We start from the raw sequence: 21,992 nt of genomic DNA, 5'->3' as shown, positions 1-21,992 counted from the left end.
GAGAGAGTGCAAAGCGGCAGCTCTCATTCTGTAATGGAACGTTGTGGCGGGTGGCTTACCACACATTGTACTGGTTGCCTGGAGCACCATGGCAACAGGGAGAGAGAAGGATTGAGAGAGGCGGAGGTTCAAGGACTTCACTTGTTCCAGCAACATTTTAATTACTTTGGGTGCCAGCGTTTAGTGAAACAGATGCATTCTGGAGCTCCAGCAACAACTGGGAGAAACCCACTGATATTCTGGAGTTGATGTTTTTTTTTTCATATTTGTGAAATTACAGCAACAATTGGAAAGACAGAGAGATTACAGAAAAAGACTGATAATGAGAGGGGGAGACAGATAAGGGGAGCAGAAGATGGTGGAGAGAAAAGGCAAGAATACAAGAAAGACACATGAGAAGGGAGATGAAGCAAAGTGAACACAGATAGAGATCGACGGTATGGGAGATACAAGCTGTTTGAAGAAGTAGGTTGGTAGAGATATGAGGAGAAAGGACCATGGGAAAAAGGATTGGGGGGGATTTGTAGGGATATAAAAGCTTCAGTATTCCTCTTTTAGATACATGCTCACTTAGACGCAAAAAGTAATTATTTGTATTTTCATTTAGCTGATGCTTTTTTGGAAGATGCAAAGGTCGAGAAGAGTTTTGCTTTTTGTCTACCAGAGATATCAGCACATACATTGTTAATGTTTGCAACATGCTTTAATGCATGTGTACATGTATTTCTGTACTTCTGTATTTCACATGTAGGTCTGTGTGTGAGGATATAGCAACGAAAGCGCCTTTTTCTCCTGATGCCATGCCTAACGCGATCAGCACTCATTAAGAGCTCTCCAGAGCCCAGGCACCTCACAGACAGAAACCCTCTCCAAAAGACAACCCCCGAACCCAGTAAACACACACGGCTTCCTGCCTGTAAGCCTCTTCTCCAGTGTAAACAAACTGGCAACCACTTGAAGCACTGGCAAGAATATTTATATAAAATGTAATCCAAAAAATACATCACATGGATCTTCCTGCCTACTTAAAGTTTTATTTTCTCCTCATCATATCAGATTAGACAGAAAACGACTGTAATTTAAATAAAATTAGTATCCCAGTATTCCTTTCAGTATACAGTATAATCTCTGCCTTTTTATCATTTACTTTTGTAGTTTTGTAACTGTTTCAGATTTTATTACCCCCTATACTGTTAATCAGATTCTTCTAATCCCGTTACATAGTGTATAAACCATTACTGCCCAAACCGGTCCACGGGTGGATAATCCTACATCATAATCCTCCAGGGAATATCCATGTACCTTTAAATCCCCAATTCATTTAGTCATATACAGTACTTTAGCCTGGCTGCGGCATCTGCCTGATGGTGGGAGAAGCAACAAAAAAATATATTGGGAAAGGAGCAATTTAGCTCTGTTTTCACTGGAGGAAGGTTGCTATTTTTCATCCTAATGCTAAAGTATGATCATAACAGGTCATATGTGCACATCTTAGTGCATAGACAAGGCTGAGGCGCTGTGACAAGCAAATCCATTGCACCTATGGACGTTACAACTGATGCAGTGCTGTAATCTGCTGCGTGAGACATAGCGATGGAGCACATACAATTGTCCTTGTGTGTGACATGTTCTGTGTTAGCGTAGGAGGGGAAGTATTTAGATCCCCAGGGATACACTGAGGGTTGAGAGCGGCATGTGGCTTTCCCTTTGTTGCCTGTAATGGATTATTTCATACAAACATGCAATTGGGCTGCGTTACTGATGGATAGCAGCCATTGTTATGGTAAAGTCACTACCGCCTTCCCTGGGTCCCCTATTAATCTCAGTCAAGTCAATGGCTCCATTGTGCAATTCACCATTAAAACGTGCCACCTTGGCTACAATGGAAGTGTCAGTGCAGCACCTTCCAGACTCTTCCCAGGATTTAAAGAAAATGGAATGTTTTCCTAACAGATTACATGGATTAATGGGTGTTTCTAGTTTCTAAACCTGTAGAATATAAGGGAAAGATAAGATGGCTGTGTATCTCATTTGTTATTGTGTCAATGTTTTTTATTTGGATGGTGGACTCTCTGCAGATGCAGGGTAAAGGTAACTAACCCCATTTCCTCAGTGAGACTGAACCGGGCCAACCTGCTATGTTAAACAACATGGACCTTGGATTGAAAGACCGAGATTGGATAGAGATAGAGGAGAGGAAGAAGAGGAAAAAAAGAGAAATAGCAAAAAGGACATAGAAAAACAGAGCAGGAAGTAGTCTACAGAACCAGTCTGCTACTGTCCACTTTTGCTTCACTGTGTGACAATTTTTTTCTCTCAGGCTTTCTCGCTCTCATTTTCCTCTTGCCTCATCTCCCATTCTTGTTCTCATCCTCTCCTTCCTCGTCTGTCAATTTGTGAAGGCCCCACATCATTACTGTCAAAAATCACACCGCAGTGCCGATACAAAAGCCACACGCACAATATCACATATACACGCGCACACACACTCATGCTTGCCACCCACTCATGTGTTGAAAGAGAGTGACTTTTTTCCCTGACTGGGTTCTGACACTCAGCAGCAAGCTTGTCCCACTGGAATCCTGAGCGAGACAGACAAGCAGTGCGAATTCAGAAGAACTGGAGTTTTTGATTTTCCTGTCAGACACTTTTAGCCCCCTGGCCCCCAACAAACCTACTCTTTGTGTCTATCTTCATCTCATTGTATCATTGTGTCCTTACGGTTTTGGTGGCGTATGAGTTTGTTACTGTGTCTATGCTTGCAAAAACTGCAGATACAGTCGTAGTCACAATCTGTGCATCTTCAGACATTAGCATCCCAGATTGCGGGAATGAGCTCAGTGACCTTTTGCTTGCATTAACACAGGCATTTATTTAAAAAACCACAATACAATGAGCTTAAATTTGATTCTGAAGGAGGAACAAGAGAGAATGAGAGACAATATTCAAGATCATTTAACTGAAGATTTGGATGGGAAACTAAAACCCACAGCCTCTCAGAGTCAGAGAAGCAGGTGATTAAACCCTGTCATCAAATCTCACACCTCCCTTTCAAGCAACAGGAAGCAGCTAGAGAGTGCTGATTACCATCGATGACACTCTACCCCATCCATCTGATCCCCCGTAAGAGGCTGTTAGACCCAAATGGGCTATCTCATTAAAACTGGTGTCAAGTAAATAATAGATCTTTTTATCTATAGGTGGGGGGACTGGATAAACATAAAAGCGAGCTTATCAATCCAAAAGGTGAAGAGTTAAAAGGTTCTCTAATCAGATCTGGTACTGACTTCTCTCATATACTTCTTGGCTTGGTTTTGCCTTAAAGTGGAAAAGCTAATAAGCTTCTTATTTGTGTATTATATATATATATATATATATATATATATATATATATATATATATATATATATATATATATATATATATATATATATATATATGTTTGAGGGTTCTCCCACTCTCCCAGTTTGGGGGTCACAGCCCCCAGTGCTCCGATTACCACTGGCACCGATGTTGCTCTTACTTTCCACATTTTTCTAGTTCCTCTTTCAGCCCTTGGTATTTCTCAAGCTTCTCATGTTCCTTCTTCTTGATGTTGCTGACGCTTGGGATTGCCACATGCAGCCTTCTTCTGCCGTTTGTCGATCAACACAATGTCTGGTTGGTTAGCCATCACCACTTTCTCAGTCTGGATCTTGAAGTCCCACAAGATCTTAGCTCATCATTCTCCCTTAGGAGGTGTCTTCCATTTTGACCTTGGGACTTCTAGGCAATACTCAGGGCAGATGTTCCTGTACACTATGCCAGCATGGCATTCCATGTACGCACCTCCTGCCTGCATCCTACAACCCGATGTTATGTGCTGTACTGTCTCAGGGGCATCCTTGCACATTCTGCACTTGGGGTCCTGCCTGGTGTGGTAGACCCCAGCCTCTATTGATCTTGTACTGAGTGCCTGTTCTTGTGCCACCATGATTAGTGCTTCTGTGCTTTCCTTTAGTCCAGCCTTTTCCAGCAACTGGTAGGATTTCTTGATATCAGCCACTTCTTCTATTTGTCTGTGGTACATGCTGTGCAGCGGCTTGTCCCTCCATGAAGGTTCTTCGTCTTCCTTGTCCTCACCCTCGGGTTTCTGCTGCCTGAGGTATTCACTAAGCCCTTCATCTTTGGGGGCCATCTTCCTGATGTACTCCTGGATCTTTGTTGTTTCATCCTCGACAGTGGTTTTGACACTCACTAGCCCTCGGCCTCTCTCGCTACGCTAGGTGTACAGTCTCAGGGTGCTGGATTTAGGGTGGAACCCTCCATGCATTGTGAGGAGCTTTCTTGTCTTGATGTCAGTAGCCTCTATCTCCTCCTTTGGCCAATTTATTATACCAGCGGGGTATCTGATGACTGGCAGCGCGTTTGTGTTGATGGCTCGGATATTGTTCTTCCCATTCAGCTGACTTTTCAGGACCTACCTTACTCTCTGTAGGTATTTGGCTGTGGCGGACTTCCTTGCTGCCTCTTCATGGCTTTCATTAGCTTTTTAGCCTGTGGCACCCCAAGGTATTTGTAGCTGTCCTGAACATCTGCAAAGTGGCTTTCCGGTAGTTCAGCCCCCTCGGTTCTGATCATCATTCCTCTTTTTGATACCATGCGACCACATTTTTCCAGTCCGAACGACATTCCAATGTCATTGCTGTAGATCCTGGTAGCGTGGATCAGTGAGTCGATGTCTTGCTCATTTCTGGCATACAGCTTGATGCCATCCATGTAGAGGAGGTGACTGATGGTTGTTCCACTTCGGAACCAGTATCCGTAGCCAGTCTTTGTGATGATCTGGCTGAGGGGGTTCAGGCCTATGCAGAACAGCAGCGGGGATAGTGCATCACCTTGGTATATGCCGCACTTGGCTTTGAGTTGGCTTCCAGACTTGTTTTCCACAGCCCCATTGAGTTCTTGATGAAAGCTATTAGTGTTCTGTTGATCTTGTACATTTCCAAGCATTCCAGTATCTATGTATGTGGCAGTCGTAGGCTTTCTTGTAGTCAATCCAGGCAGTGCACAGATTGGTCTGCCTGGTCTTACAGTCTCGAGTGACTGCTCTATCAACCAGTAGCTGGTGCATGGCTCTCCTGGTATTACTACCCATTCCCTTCTGGGCCCTGTCCATGTATTGAGCCATTTGCCTACTCATAGCCGCTATGATGTCTGCTAGGAGCTTCCATGTTGTGCTCTTCACGGACTAGAGCATATATATTTATTTATTTATTTATTTATTAATTAGGGCTGACCCACAATAGTTGTGCTCTTCACGGACTAGAGCATATATATATTTATTTATTTATTAATTAGGGCTGACCCACAATAGTTGAATATTTGATGCTTCGATGGGCGGAGCCTGATTCGACTGCCAATCTCACAGTCGAAGCTTCGCAGTGAAATGAGGATCATGGGGGTGCTCAACATCTGATTTTACATAGAACTACCAGTTTTCTCCCAATAAGTTAATATTTCAACGTTTAATGCTGTAATTGAACATGTAAAAGAATAAAGCTGTCAATAAATGTTTTTAAAAGTGCGTAAATAAATCCAAAATTGTAAACCTAACCCTGGGTCATCAGTGCTCGCCTGCCATTCACCGGTCTTGTGTGAGTTTTGCGTGCATGCCGTGCTGTCGACAACTACATGCACGTCGCGGTTCCTCGCGGGTCTATTTCAAGTAGCCGGCTATTTAAAAATAATAAAATATTCTTTGTGTGGTTCATCAACGGTGATAAATTATCCGAAGTCCCGCAAGGTGCGAACAACTCAGCACAACACCAGTGAAGCTGGGGCTTAGTCTCTTCAGAAAGTGTTCCTCTTACGCCACCACACACACACACACACGCACGCGCGCACTACGCCTACACATGCACACTGACGAATTTTGGATTTATTTACACACAAAACATTTATTGAAAGTTTCTTTTTACATGTTTATTTACAACATTAAACATTGAAATGTGTATTGTAATAGGCTGTATATTAACTTATTGGGAGAAAACTGGTAGTTCTATGTAAAATCAGACGTTGAGCACCCTCATAATGCCAAAATGGCATGATCCTTGTTTCGCTGCGAAGCTTCGACTGTGAGATTGACAGTCGAATCAGGCTCCGCCCATAGAAGCATCAAATCGAAACTATTGGGGGTCAGTCCTACATACATACATATGTATGAAAGTTCTCTCTACAACAATGTTTTGATTACAGTCAACTTAGTTATGTTGCAAGTACAGATGGAGCATCTGATCAAAGTGAGGTTAGTGTGAAACTAATTAGTTACAACCTAGCATTTAGTATTGACTGTACACTCAAAGTTACGATCAGAATTATGATCAGTTAGTGCAATAGGCTGCAGGAATTCATTGCAGATAGATACTACAATGCATACAATTATGCGCACACACTCATATTATATTGTGTTTGAGCGTGATGAAGGAGCTTCACTCAGTGTTGTCAAGTGACTGTCAAATGCACTCACATACACAGAGCGTGGCACTTTTACACCACTGCAGAGAATGACGACATCCGGAGACAGCGATGTGCGGGCCCCGGGGCTCCAGCTCTAAGTGTCTCAGGCATCTACACACACAAAGCTCATAACTCTGCCTGGCTGCGGGCAGGCCTGGGGATTGTACTACCAGCATTCACCCCTTCCCCCTTTCCTTTTACCCTACCCGCCTTGTCGCCATTGAATACCTTGTCCCACCAGAGTCGTAACTCACTTCAATAGTGTCTGCCAAGAGCAATGATGATGACACATGAGGACTTACACACACACGCATACAGATACGCTTCACACACAGTCAAACACAACATGCTAACACATATCTGCATACATGCAGTACTCCAAACTGGAATAAACAAACAATGCCAAATGTGCCTAATGATTAGTACAAAATCCCTACTACTAAAGCAAGAGATGAGATTTGTTGGGGCTAATGTTATTGGTCGGTTTGCTAATGTGCAAGCAGACCTAGTTATTAGTGCATTAAAAGAAAAGCCTGCAGAGACGGGGTAGAAAGATGGGAATGGAAGGTGGGGGCTGAGACAGACAAACTGACAAATGAAGAAAGTGAGGGAGAAGCTCATTAAGCTACAGTGGTTGAGGGAATAGCAAATAAAAAGCAAAAGGGTGATCACGAGAGAGCGTGGAAAGAAAGAGAAAAATAGATGAGAGCAGAGAGCGAGGAAGAAAAGGAGATAAGCGAGGGAGGATGAGAATAGGGGAGAAAGGGAATTGGGGGATGTTTTGAAATATGGAAAGCGAGTTACAGTAGTTACTGCAATCCATTCCTTTCACATAAACCTGTCTTAATGTCAGAATACCACAGAGTGCAAAATATGAAATTTTACCCATTCATGCTCATTTGGATGAGGCATCTGGATGTTGCTTGTTTTTATTCTGTCAAGTTTCATTCACCGTAGCAGCAGTTTTTTCCTCGCATTTTTTACCTCTCCTGTCTATCCTACTATGAGTTTCACAGGGCGGCTGACATTCAGCTGTGGAGTTACTTTAGTGTTGGACTAGGGGAAAACAACCGTATCCCAAAACAAGTATTACTTTGCACGTCACTCCTACTTCAGCACCAAAGAATGGAAAATAAACCACTCTGCCAAGTTGCACACAGCTCGTCATCTAGCTTCTATCAGCTACCATATGCAGCCAGAGGTGTTTTTTAACAAAAAGGTGACAATCGATTAATGCAAAGCGAGATTAGCTAAAGGTAAGTACGTTTGTCTGGATTCTAGGGCTGGCCCAAATATAATTTGACAACTTTGACAGTAGTTAATAGCGAATAATTAAAGCTTCAACGGTGCCGCGAAGGGAGGGGTTGGGTTCCGCTACTTGTGGCGTTATCGGTTGCGTTGCGCCAGATTCTGTTGTTCTGCTTTCATAGATTAAAGCAGAACAGAAGGACGAGTGCCCAAAAAGTTGTAGCAATGACATGAGTGATTGGGGAAACCTGGGGGGAGAGAAAACGAACGGCACATTATCGGCGCCGATGTGCAGCAATTTTCCTATAATCTGCATCGGTCATTTTTAAAACAGATAGCAGATATAATTAATAAATAAAAAAAATGCACTCCTTTGGATGCACTCCTGATGCAGCTGCCTCTCAGTGTCTGCTCGAGCCCACAGAGTGGTGGTCCCACCCACAGAAGTAGCTGATCGGTTTCAAGTCACGAGTAATAGCCTATCAACACTGACTATTGTGCAGAAGTAGCCAATAGAACAAGCAAGCCACCACGCTGCAGGCCCTCCCCTCCTCTCTCAGCAGTGGTCAGCATTCACACACACGTGGAGTGGAGCTAGCGGCGTGTGGATAACACAAGTTGACCATAACTACGCCCGTTACTGTAAGTAAGTGGAGCAAAAAAGGACTGAAACTGACTGGTGTCTTCTTTCTAAACTTCACTCAGTATTTTGATGTCAGGAATATAGTTTATTTTGCATGTTCCATTTGTTTCCAGTGATACTGATTTCATATTGTTACTTTGCTGCTGTAAACTTTACTTTTGTTGCTGCTCTGAAGGCAATTATTTAGAAATGAAAACCCAATAAGAGTATAGATAAAGAACAGAACCAATAAATAGTATTAATAAAATCCTAATAATATACAATAAATACAATATAAATGGCAGCAAGTAAAGACAAAGTTTATGATCATTTATCACTCATAGTTAACAAGTCCATCTGTGGGATGGATCTCTAATTAATTTAATTTACTATTTATAAAGATTAAACATGACAATTAACTTTAATCTTGTTATTTTCAACAAAGTTTTGTGTTGGAGTTTGTGTTATTCTAAATTTTGACACCATGATAAAAATTTTGACAGCAAATGTATATCGGTTCCACATTTTGGTCATCAGTCTAATTGGTTACCAATAATCGGAATCGGCCCGAAAAAAAAACCATATCGGTCGATTCCTACTAAATAATAACAGCACATTATTATTACCAAAAGGTTGTGTTTAACTTTTCTCGCGGCTAGGCTAGTAGTCCCAAGTGCGGGACTAAGAGAGGGGAGACTGGAGTAAGATAAAAGAGAAATATTTATTGCGATGTTGAATTGATCGATTGATTGAGAAGATTGAGGCAGACTGGAAGACTAGATGCTGACCAGGAGGGAACAGAGGGTGAGAGGCTGAGCTGAACAGGTCCAGAACAGGGTGCATACATACAAAATAGGGCTGGAAATGCACACTGCGCACTTACCATGCAAAGGATGTGAGCTATGAAAAACAAACTTCATGGGAGAATGTGGGGCTCTGTAAGTAAACTCTGAACCATGCTTACACACATACAGAGGAGAAATGACAAACGGCGACTCACATAGCAGAAGGATGAAACTGTCTGAAATGAACAGGCCTACTATTGTGTAAAATAAATTGAAATATTACCTCTGAGCATTATAAGCTTAAAGCCTTTCTGAATAAACGAACACCCATTTGATTGACTTTCCCTGAAGTGTGCAAAAAAACCACACAATTTAAGATCATTTGCAGCACACACAAAAAAGATCCAGATTTAGGATAATAAACACAAACGGAGATATCTGTTTCTGCAAAAGAACGTCTCAAATATGTTTAATCCGGAATCATATTAATTAATACTTGCATGCCGTGCAATTTATTCTCATAAATAAGGTGAAAAGGAGGACAAATTAATTAAATACATTTTTTTTTTAAATTGATGCAGTTTTCAATGCGTCAGTCGAGGAAACACGAGTGCATAGTTTCATGTAGCCTATTGTTATCACACGTCCGTTGCCTTTTCGAGCCACTCTTTGCGGCATCATGTGGATGTGATGCGCTGCTTGTAAAAACACATTGTGGAAATATAACACTATTTTATGTCATTTACTACGAGTCATATTTCTTTTAACTCATCGGCAGCCTTGTTAAGTGAGTGGGCTGTTTGTGCAGCCTAAATAAATGTTTAAACACAAGTGGAATCCATTTGGTTTACTTTCTTTTCAAACGGGGGACTCCAAATTAGTACTTGGGTCATCCCGTCTTGCGTGTATGTGTCCCTCTCCAGCCAGTGACATCCCTACTCAGGAGGGATGCTCCTTCCTGCAGATCGGTTATAAAGGGGTGGAGCTCCGGTGCCCCCTTCCGTCCGGTGCACAAGCATTGCGGAAAAATGCATTTTTTACCCACCAAACAACATACTTCAGCTTCACCAAAAGGAATGTCAGTGAGTTAAATTTCATTTTCAGATTTTGCCTCCTTTTCTTCATGCAGTCAGTACATATTTACATTATATGAGGGGCGTTTCGCTGACCATTTATAGGCAACTATGGGCATTTAAAGGGTCTGACATTGAGTCCAGCCCTACTGGGGTCAGTAGTGATCTTGGGTTTACAAACTGGGATAGTCATTTAAACAAAGGTTAAAAAAGGGGGGTTTATGTAGAGCCAAGGATGGTCTTTTTTGGAAATATTTAAATGGAAAACTTTCCCACTGACAGCTGTGCTTGCCCTTTTTGTGTATTGCTATAAACTGTGAATTTAAGCGTTCTTTGTAAGTGTAAGTGTACAAGTAAGCATGTTTTTTGACCCCATAATGGAAGCTACAGTCTTGACCAAGGACAAATATATTTCTCGGTACATCGCGTCCTTAATCATCCCACTGCTCATTGCCCTGAGAGACTTATGACTTTCCTCTTTCCAAAATGTCTGACAGTGGCCCATCAGCAATTAAGAAATATGGTTCACTGCACTTCCAATGGCAGAGAAAGACAAACTTCATTATATACAGTAGGTGCTGAGATGGCATCAGATCAGGTGGAAAATTTTAATTTATTTGTAAGTCAGCCTATCAGTGCTATGTCATTCATACACTAATACTCTTACATTGCTATTTTGATGGATGACATTGTTAACATCAATCACGATACATTGCAGTACACTCAAAATCTACAGTGACTTACATATATTTTTTTACTTTAGTAAATTATTTGATGCATTACAGTTTTTTTATTGGCCAATGAATCATCCAGAAAATATATTTGCAGATAAGTGAAATTAAATAAGTACATTTTTAACAACCTGAATCCCATAAAGCTCAGTTGAGATTGAAATCTACATTGAAATATTGCTCATGGAAGTGTGAGCTGCGTCCTTTCCTGTCCAATATGTTTATTGGCGATACCTGACTACCTTAAGCACCTTTGTAATTCATATGCCACGATTAAGCTTGCCAGAAAATATTAAAGTCTCAATTACTTTATTAGCTTTTGCTGCAGAATTAAAAAAGATTTCGCTGCAACAACCCTGAGTCCTGTGCATACCATAGACTGACCTGATCATGGTTTGAGTTATTCATTGTTTTACAATTTAATTATTTTTCCATCTAGCCATACATTTTTTCCAAACAGGTTTCAAATATCTGCAGAATTCATCACTATGAATGCCCCAGAGGACAGACTTGCAAGAAGAATTGGATAATTCACCTGAATCTACCTGATAGTCTTTTGCTGGCAAAAGCCAACTTCACTAGAAGTTCCACACACTTGTCTTGGTCAGTTCATTTTAACGATACACTGGCCCACAAAGACTACATCCGCAAGGAAATCCATCCAATAAATATTCCCTTCTACTCTCAATCACATCGTACAGTCACATGTAGTATGTCTCATATTGGACTGTCGATCATTAACTAATGAAGGTCCTATTGAAGCAGTAAACAATAAATACTATAAAATATCAAGCATACTTTAAGAATTGGGGTGTTTGGCATTTTGTTTATGCATGTTTAGAAAGAAATACTTAACAAAAGCTTATTTATTTCTAATGTTTGCAGGTCTGCTTTTTATGCCCTGAGGTTATGTGCTGCCTGTTAGTCCTCAAAGTACAAAGCCACGATGCAACCACACAAATTCTAATATCATCAGCATGCTGTGAATGCTTGCCAAGTACCTCAGAGAGGCAACACTCAGGCAGGATACAACCTGTTAACCCATGTTTATTTACTAATTCATTCTTTCATTCCCTACATGACTCAACTCTAATTTCCATTTCATGTAGAACAACAACTTCTCTCCAAAGCAATGAATTCTATTAAGATATCGCTGTGAGAGCCATTTTTGAGCTCCTGAGACATCAGTTATTGAAAACAATATCTGATGCTACATTGGCCATTGATCCAAATTACACTGGTATTTACTAACAGCTGGAATCTGAATCTGCCACATCTCACAGAACAATGATAATCATAAACTCAATCATTTACCAATATTGGTAAATGATTGAGTCGGCTACAAACTTGACAAAATGTCGCATCTATTGTAACCTACTGACAAAGCAAACTGATACACTCTATAAATCAAAAAAGGGGGTAGCATTGCTAAAAATGGGACAGAATCTTTCATATCAAATGGAACTGTATTTTTCTCAAATGGTATATACTGGAGTATAAAGTCCTAACTGCCTGTAAGATTTACTTGGTCATGGTGGGGAAGGCGTTATTTAAAAAAAAAAGTCCTAAAAGAGGGTTCAGGGAAAGTGTCAGCATTCCATTTTAGATTATTCAACTGAATCCACATTTCCCTCCTTTTCCACTTTATTCTACCACTCTCATCGTTCTCTCTCTTTCTATTATGCAAACTCACTCTTTGATCTCAAACAGTGAAAGGTGGCTTTATCTTAGAACAACAGAGAGACAGACGATCAGAGACTCAGTAGACCTTGGAGAAATCTGGATGAGAATAGAAAGACAGAGGAAAAGGGTAAGGAAAAAGAGGGATGGGGGATGGGGTGGATACAGTAACCAAAAAAAATTTGTCAGCTCTTAAAGGAGGGAAGAAACAGAGTATGATATTCACCATACTTACTGAGCGTATCTACAAAGGGATACAGCATTAGAAGAATATTACATCTCTGGTTTTCTGTAAATGTATCTGAAGACTACTAGAAAAAAGTATTCATAGGGAACAACCCTGCAACATAATCCTTGATATAAATGTTGAGTTGGCATAGAACCTTATTAGTGTAGGTTTATATTAATGACAGAATATTATGCATGCATCAACTATAGGGTCACAATCTTAAGGGTTTTGTACGCTTGAAACAAATTAAATTGTACGACGTGCAGTCGAACCACGTCTAAAGACGAAGCTGATCATACCTTTTCCGAATGGCTGCATCACACTGCCTACTTGCTCTCTCTTCAAGAAGCCTTTGTACTTTGGAGGTCTCTGTGGCCTCAATATGGGGATAACAGTGGCAAACACTTCACATGTTGTGTAAAGTGGGCTTGATTGTCAGTATGTCTATTTCGGACATTTATAAGAAACCATTCTGGATCAGGCACTGTTAGATGATCTGATAAGCTCTTTTCTTCTAAAATCTGCACAAACTGATATTTGGGTCACTTTCCGGCACACAATATTTTAAAGCTGACAGGGCAAACTTGTGAGCATCTAGTAGATAGTGACCAACATTAGCATTCATTGTTAAGTAGTTTTTCCATGCACTGCACAATAAGCAAGTCTAATATTCACTCTTCTTTTAGCTCTGATTTGTGTGTCTGCTAAATGCACTACGTCATTCAATTGCGATAGCATCAAAAGGTTACAGGCATTAAAGAAATTAAAATATAATTGAATGCAGCTGAAATTGAATTGCACCAACACTCAGAGACAGATATACAGAGAGGAAAAGAGACTGAGAAACTAAAGGCTAAGGATTTTTCAAAGCGGAGGGCAGCAAAATTGCCCTTGCAGTAGGACCACCTTATCAATTTGATTAGAGTGTGAAAGGACACTTAAGATCTCAATTGCCAGCACATTAGTAGTCTACTCAGCCCCCCGCAGTACAATCCAATGGCTAATGTTTGGGGTAGTGGAGGAGTTTAAAAAAGATTATTTGATTTCACTTAGATATGCCCGTGCATGAGGAATCAAATAGCGATTAGATAATGTGTGTGCTAAATATGAAAGGGCCTGCTACATTTGAAACATTGCTTTGCATTTCAAATGTTTTTGCCAAGCCAGAAACACAACAGCCAACTCTACAATATGTTAAAAAAAAATTCAAGTGGCAGGACCTATTAGATGGCAAAGATGTCTGCTTTGCCAATGATGTAGATTAACTTTTAAGAGCCCTTAAAAAACAGTTTAAAAAGAAAAGCTAGGATGTAGATACAGTGTATGAGATAAAGTTTCCTTATTTCCCTCAGCTCCTGGTCAAAGAGTGCAGTGGTAGGCAAAAAAATAATAATTCAGACTGCAAAAAAATAATTCTGAAGGGATGAAGGGGCTGAGCAGATTTCTTATTAGACCTACTTTATGTTCAGCTTGAATGCAAAGTAATGGGAGAGGAGAGAAGAGGGTGGGTGTCAAAAGGAGCCGTTCTTTTCATAGTTTCTTTTATCCTTTGTTGTTGTGTGTCCTGCTTCATCATGCAACTTTTCAGTGCTGTTTTTCAGAATAAGACAATCCTATTTGGGAGAGCTGGTTGACAGTAAGCTTCTAGTGGGACAAAGATGTGGTCGAAAGACCATCACATTGTTTACCAAGACTACTTGAAAATCAAAGCTAAAATGTACATAGACGTTATATTCTGGCACCTACGCATCATAGAAAATGCATTGCGTTTTTGAAGACAGGATGGAGTCAGAGTCACGGCCAAACTTCTTTTCTTTTATGTGCAAGCCTTCCCGTGCTGTATACACACAAAATCATCATCGGCTCCACGCTCTCGAGTCCCCTTACCGCAGTGCCTCTACATTCTGTATCTCATTCAGCCGCGAAAATTCATCCGCCAGTCAAAACCTCATTAAACTCCTACATCTTTGACGTGACTAAGGGACTGTTCTAAAGTCAGAAGAGGCAATTGGATTTGATCTGTCACTTTCCCGTAAATACATTCATTCAAGGCCCATGAATTGCTTCAGCTGCGGTGCTCATCACATTCAATTCTTGGATCCAATTTTCAGGAAACCTATTGGTGAACCAAAATAGCATTGTAGCTTTGACTGTAGATCTCCTGGTTAAAAGGTAAGGCAAGATAAGGCAAGAGTAGGGTATTATAACCATGACTGCACACTATGAATATGCATGTAGACTGGGGGTGAGAGAAAAACATTAATACTTCGATGCATCGCAATGCGGACGTGGAAGATTCTGAATCGATTAACAAATGTTAAAAAAATCGATTTTAATGTCATAGCGTAATGTTGACGGACAGCAAAAGACGGAACTCGCAGGAAGTGCAGCATCCGGACAGTCTGTGGCGTGCACATGACAGAGAGACCAGCGGTCCTCCTGTATTCGGCACACCACCGCTTCAGAATGCACACGATTATTAATATCAATGGGCAAGTAATGATTTTAACTTGCACACTGTGTAACAATGGTGACACTAAACGCTTGCCGAGCTCCCTGCGTATCCTGTGTGTGAGGCTGAGCAAATGAGCGAGAGAGCGAGCTGCAGAAACTTGACGGTGAAAGTTAGCGGAGAAAAATAGTAGCATTAAGTTTTAGTCTGGAGTAAACGTGCAGTGTAAGTCACACTGTGTCTGTTAATAAAAAAGTCTGTTGTTTCCCCAACTGCTGGAAAAGTGAAGGTGGTTAGCGCTAGTTTACATCTCCCCTGTACAGCACATTTGGCTATTATGTAACGTTTGCTAAATTAGTAACAAAGTAATATTAATTAACTGAGCTGTATGTCATTACTAACTTACCTACTTGTCAAGAGTTGAGAACATCAGGTACAAGCTTATACTAAATTTATACTCTGTCTACATCCAGATAATTATATTTCATAGGAGTTTGACAAATAGTTCTTAAAGAAATGAAGGTGGAGACCATGGAGCTGAGGTTAATGACGTATTGATGCAAACTAGTCCTTTTAAGTTAATTAGGAGACGTTTCTTTTGGATTTTAATATGCTAATTTAATGCTTAGTACTTATCTAGAGATCCTGTATAGAACAAAATTTTGGATAACTGTTTTGTAATCGCATCATAGCCCTCTGAGTGGTAATCAAATCGAATCGTGAGGTGCCAAGAGATTCCCACCCAATGTACACGCACACAGGTATACTTATGCAAGTTTTCACATGGAAAAAAGTGAGGATTTATGAAACGGTTCCTTAGATAGTGAGGTTTAAATATACCAAATATTGGTTTCTTGCTATACTAACACACACACACACACACACACACACACCTCATAGTCTCATAGTGAGACTAATCATTACTAACATAGCAGCATATCCAGCCAATAAAGATGACTCAGATCACCAAGGGAACAGAGCTCCTTCATGCCATTTCTGTTTTTTTCCAGTCGCATCCTCTCTGTCTGTCTCCACATGTCTCTGACTGTCTGACAGGTCTGTCTCACTAATTCCTCTTGTCCTTGCCTTCATTTTCCCCTCTTTTCATTACCTCTACCTGCCTCTCTACCCATCAGTGCCCCCCCTCTTCCCTCTGTCTCACGCCATCAAGCTCAGATTCTTTCTCCTCATCTAAGTAAACTGATTGGTATCCTTTCAGAAGGGGTAAGTGAGTCTTTACTGCAGTCACAGACAGGATGCAAATAAGTGCTGAGGGGCTAGGAAAACACACACATTCCTACACGTATCCATACATTTACATAGACACATATAATAATACGCACAGGCACTTGTGCTAATATGCTGATGGCTGGCCTGGGGCAAGGGTGAGACTGGTCGCAGGATTTACAGCTCTCAGTTTTTATTGGTGTTTGTGATGTGCTGCACTGTTTGTGTTTAGAAAGGCGAACATCTCATTATCTCAGCTATTACGGAAACAACAACCAAGGACAGAAAGGCAGGACTTGGAGCAAGCAGAGAGAAGGTGTTTAAAATAAGGATATATCAACAAATACATTCATATATAAAGATGTATGATCATTTACCAAGGTAAGACACACATATTCACACAGAAAGCGATTAAAGGAATGGAATACAGAGTTCCAAGGTGCAAGAGTATAAGGTAATTGAACTGAAATGTCCCCACAGGAGAGAAGAAGGCGTAAAATGGGTTTTTAGTTTGTATGTTTTTATCTGTGTTTGTGTGTTCCCATTTGTGATGAGGGCATTTGCATTTCTGCATGTGAATGTGTCTGACTGCATGTGCATCTTGCTTGTGTGTGGTGCACATATGTGGGTGTGTGGCTGGCTAGTGGTTATGTAAGGCACTAATTGTCATGCAGTGCGCAGGGTGCAGACACTAAACACAGACATGAAGCCTTCTTCAAGCCCATAGCGAAACAATTAAGAATAATGTATACATAGATCCAAGGGAGAGCATGTAAACATCAAAACACTTTCTGCATGCAAAGATATGCTAATTTCTATGTATGTATTTACATTTATTTTATCTATATACTTTCAGTGTCTCTGTCTTAATGTCTGTTTGTGAGTGGATTTGTGTGTTTGTACCTTCTACCTTGTGTTTCCTTGCCTGCATGTTTGTGACTCCAAAGTTGCACATCAGAGTAGGGCTGCAGCTAATGATGATTTTAGTATTCGAAGCTTCAATAGATTATATTTATTTCGGAAATTCATAGTGTCCTACAACAAACATCAGACCAACAACCAGACAGCTTCACAAACACAAACATCACGCGAGTGCTATACAACTTATACTAAAGGCTTATGCAGACTACACAACTTTCAGCGTCGGCCGTTAGCCGTGCCGTTCACACAACTTGCTGTCATATGATGGCAGTCTTGAAGTCGTTGTGGCGTTCACACTATGTGACTGATCGGTGACAGGGAGACACACACACACACACACACTACAGGAGCTGACAGCAGCTGTGTCACCCGGCGCAGGTCTCCAAACCACATTTTGTCAAGAAAACACACGTGAAATGTGAAACATGAAATGAGTGATCCTGCACACGAAACAGCTGTTTGTTTATTCGATGTTAAATAGGCTAAAATGCCACAAATTGACGGCTTGTGTTGTCCTTCAGGAGAAGAGTTGACTGTGCGTAGGTTGTTCTACGATTTATTAGATGAAGTAACTTGGTTGAAATCTTGAGATTTTGAAAGCTTTTGGAATTTGAGTTCTTAATCGGTTCCTGTCATGATATCAGAGAATAATTTAGGAATAGAAAGATTTAAATATGGATGAAAATATATCAAAGAGCATAAGGAATCAGACTCTGCATTAGTGGGATAGAAATTTTATCAATTTTGTATGAGACGTTTCTTCAGCAATTTGCAGCCTGTGTTAACCAAGACTTCTTAGACCCACCACAAAGATGAGCATTCATGTGCCTCACTTTTATTTTGTTTGCCCTCTCCTGAACTCTTTTAATCCAGTTTTTCTTTTGATAAATAAGTGTGTCTTTGGTGTCATCTTTTGAATCTTTTAATTTGTTTTACAGTGGCTGCTACTGCCTTGAAGCCCATGCCAAATATAAAACATTTTGTTTAGCCAAGCCTTTACATGTCTAATATGATTAAAATAAAAATGGATACCAATTAAAAAATAAATATTTATCAAACCACTGCACGTTTGCTCTCTTTGACTGAAGCGTCCTTCTGGACCAATTGACAATTATCATTTTTATTATTACCACTTCTTGTTGCTGTTGTTAGGGTTGTTATTATTCCTATAATTAAAGACTGCGAAGCTCTTATGTAACGAGTGATGACGTCACTGTCTTCAGAGTCAACAGAGTTTAGAAGCATTTCTTAATTTTTTGTGCACTTTGATCAAGATCTAAGTTGTTATATATCATTAGATAGGTGCAGGTTAGTTGGTTTACATGTTTGTCAGAAACATTGTTTTGTTCTTAATTGTTTTATTAATGGCTTTCATTTATCAGCGCTGCTTTACGACACCCTGCTTCCGACACTGTTCCAGGAAAAATGGTATTTTCACCTTTTTTGTTATACATTCAAAAACATGTTTTACTGTAATCTGACTCACATACACTAGGACTTCACATTGCAGCTGAACAGTTTCCTCAGTAAGATGTAGTGTTTAAATTGTTTATGTGTTTTTCCTGCCCTCCAGACAACCATTAAACTCTTAACCTCATGGGGCACTGGTGAAGACACGTACAAAACAACTCCTTGACAGTGTGACAAACAAGAGCAATGTCTACTTTGAAAAAGTTGAAAGTCAAGATTTTTCTCTGTCTCTTGTTCTGTGTCTGTAACTCACCAGGGCTTGGGTCGTGAATGGACCAATAACGTGCCAGAGTGGTGTCCTGCAGGACGGAAGAGAAATTGGGTGATTGGTGCTTCATACAGGCAATTGCTCATGCCTGAGGCACTTGAGGGTTTGAGATGGTCAGGGAAGAGCAACTGGACTTTCTGGCTTCTCCCTGGCAACCCAGCTGGCTTGGTCTCATTAATTTGCCTTAGGTAGGCTGCATTACTACATTCCATTACATGAACAGCTATCTCATGGGGTTCACACAGTTCATGCTGTTAAGTCTGAGGGAAAGAATTTAACGAGTCAGCAGAGTTCAGCAAGTAACGGTGCAGGGAGTTTTACACTAGAAAAGAAAAAGAAGATGTGATTTTTTTTGTTTCTTCCCATGTAGCCTGCAAGAATCAGATGACTTCCATGTCAGGCCATTATTTTGTTTCTTTTTGTCACCAGTGTTCATGTTCAATTCATTCAAAAGGTGAGACAGCATTCACTCAAAGTCAATCACAGCACAGTGGATCACAACTGCTCCTTTTCTATAACCATGCAATTACAATATTTATGAGAACTCCTGCTGATGGAAAGACTATTTCACTGCCCCCCCCCCCCCCTATCTCTGCTTTTCTTTTGTGGTCCCCATTCTTTTCTGAGAGCTTATTTTAATGAAAAGTTTGGTGGTGAATCGCCTGGGCATTGGCAGGCTTGTAATTTCCACAACACGATGACATGAATAACTATTAGCTGATGGCCCTAAAGACACTGACAGCATCCAGAATAAATACATTCACAAAACACAGGGGAATAAAGGGCAGAATCCCTCTTCATGTAACCCCACTGTGCCCCTGGGAGTCTCCCACAATAAATCATATAAAATGATTGAAAATGACAAGTTCATTAAAATGACCTTACACAGTGAGAGAAAAGCACGAGAGAGCAAGGCAAAATGACTGCATTTAAAAGAGATGCCAACAGAATTGAACACAAATGTTCGCATCAGGGTGAATATCTTCTAATACACCTCTGCCAGGAGAAGGTTATTATAGCGACTGTATGACTGTGGATGGGGGGATGGTATTAAAAATACTTCTACCATCACTGCTTCGGCTGCACCACCTTTCCTTCATTCCATTAAACCCCGCTGCTATAATATGCATCAGAATTGCTACTAGGTAGTTGCTCCTGTGCTAGTGCAGGCATGTGAAATCTCAATCATTTGAATTTGAGGGTTGTGTCCTGGTGAGAGATGACTTATTCATGACATAGTGTGTGTACCAGGGGATGATTATCTACCCAATCCACCCTCCTACCAAGGGCATTCTAAAGAAATGTTAACCTGTGGTAAAGCACTGCATGTGCTGCCTGAAGCTTCTGTTCCCTGAAACGAGAGAAATATTACAGACAATGATTTTCAGAAAGCATTACGATTTACAGGTTTACATTTACAAGCGCAGCAATAAGAAAACAGCAAAAGGAGTGTTAAAGTGGTACTGCAGAAATGTAGCAGATGTTTAGCAGGTATGATGCTTATCATGTTAACCATCTTACTTTAGCGTGTTAGCATGCTACCATTAGCTAATTAACACTAAACATAAAAGTATAGCTGAGGCTGATGGGGATGTCATTTGTTTTTCCCAGGTATTTGGTAAAAAATGTTTTGAAAATGTTGATGCCAGATGATACGTTAAAAGATTACAAGTTACAATTACACAGTGATAGCAATTTATTCTGAGAGGAACATAAATGTGTCTACCAAACCAAAAGGGGACCATGACTATCAAAATTTCATAGCAATCACAGGCTCAGTAGTACTCACTGTGACACGCAAACTGACTCTTAGATGTATAATCGGTGAAGTGGCCTTTTGAAATAGTCCAACAGAAAAGTGCAATGGGAATGAAATGCAAAGGAAAAGAAATGATGTAATATATTTTCCAACTTAAACATTTCTCTTCAAGTCATGATATCAACTTTCACACATCCAATAGCAGTAAATGTGATGGGGGATTCACAAACAAATGTCAAGATACTTTACTCGTAAAGTACAATGCACAAATAAATGTGATTTGTATCTGTATATCTGAATCCATTTACAACATATATATTGTTATTTGTACATGAACTTAAAAAAACTTTTGCATCAGTAAATCTGCATCTGTGACAAGTATGGGTTTTTTCTCTTCTACAGGCAATTGATTACATTTGCAGCCACATCCGAGGAGACAACTACGCAGTATCATCCATGTGACAACTTTGAGGTGATAATTGCATTCACCTGGAACCCCAGGTGTAAAGCAAATCCTGATTAGATTAGATTTCATCCTGCTAGAATTAAAACCAGCGGGGCTCTGTGTCCTGAGGCAAGACAAGCATCACACGGACACTCAAATTAAAGGCGCGCACACACACACACATCCATATCCCTCATTATCATGATGCACTGATTGTCATTATGTATTGTATGTATATCCATATCTGCAGTAATCCCAAATGAGCTAAGGCAAGGGAACTGTGGGTAATGGTGGCACCTACTCCGGGGATAGTAGCCATTTCATGGCTGGTCACTCTGGCCTCTCCAACCACTGTGGTGTGATCGATCCACACACACCCTCTGTCTCCTCCTGCCCCTCCCTACTTCCCTCCCTCTCTCCTAAGACATTTTACACTGGCTTACGCAGTGATGCATTTGATTGCACAGCATCTCACCAGGGCCAACTCATCAAAAACTTGATCCAGGGAGAGGCATGTGGGGGAATAAGTTTGGTGAAGCTATCTCTAGTGAAAACCTGTGGATAAGATAACCTCTGTTTAAAAC

General features: G+C 40.6%; 2 long non-coding RNA genes across 6 annotated transcripts in view; one reads left to right on the top strand and one right to left on the bottom strand.

The window, feature by feature from the left end:
* Nucleotides 1-21,992, top strand: part of LOC119918398 — a 269,760-nt gene that overhangs the window by 99,577 nt on the left and 148,191 nt on the right. The gene's annotated exons all lie outside the window — the stretch shown is intronic.
* LOC119918396 overlaps nt 1-21,992 on the bottom strand; it is a 98,690-nt gene that overhangs the window by 11,413 nt on the left and 65,285 nt on the right. Inside the window, exon 3 of one of the 5 annotated variants that reach the window (XR_005447435.1) lies at nt 19,190-19,235. The exons of the other annotated variants lie outside the window; for them this stretch is intronic. This is a non-coding gene — a long non-coding RNA (uncharacterized LOC119918396). The remainder of the gene's footprint in view (nt 1-19,189; nt 19,236-21,992) is intronic. 5 annotated transcript variants of the gene reach the window in all.

This window comes from Micropterus salmoides, unplaced genomic scaffold, assembly GCF_014851395.1.
Source record: "Micropterus salmoides isolate LMB-PRFRI ecotype aquatic unplaced genomic scaffold, ASM1485139v1 Ms_hic_scaffold_23, whole genome shotgun sequence".
In the NCBI taxonomy this organism is placed as follows: domain Eukaryota; kingdom Metazoa; phylum Chordata; class Actinopteri; order Centrarchiformes; family Centrarchidae; genus Micropterus; species Micropterus salmoides.
The sequence above is the reverse complement of the archived record's forward strand: the minus strand, read 5'-3'. Positions and strand labels throughout refer to the sequence as shown.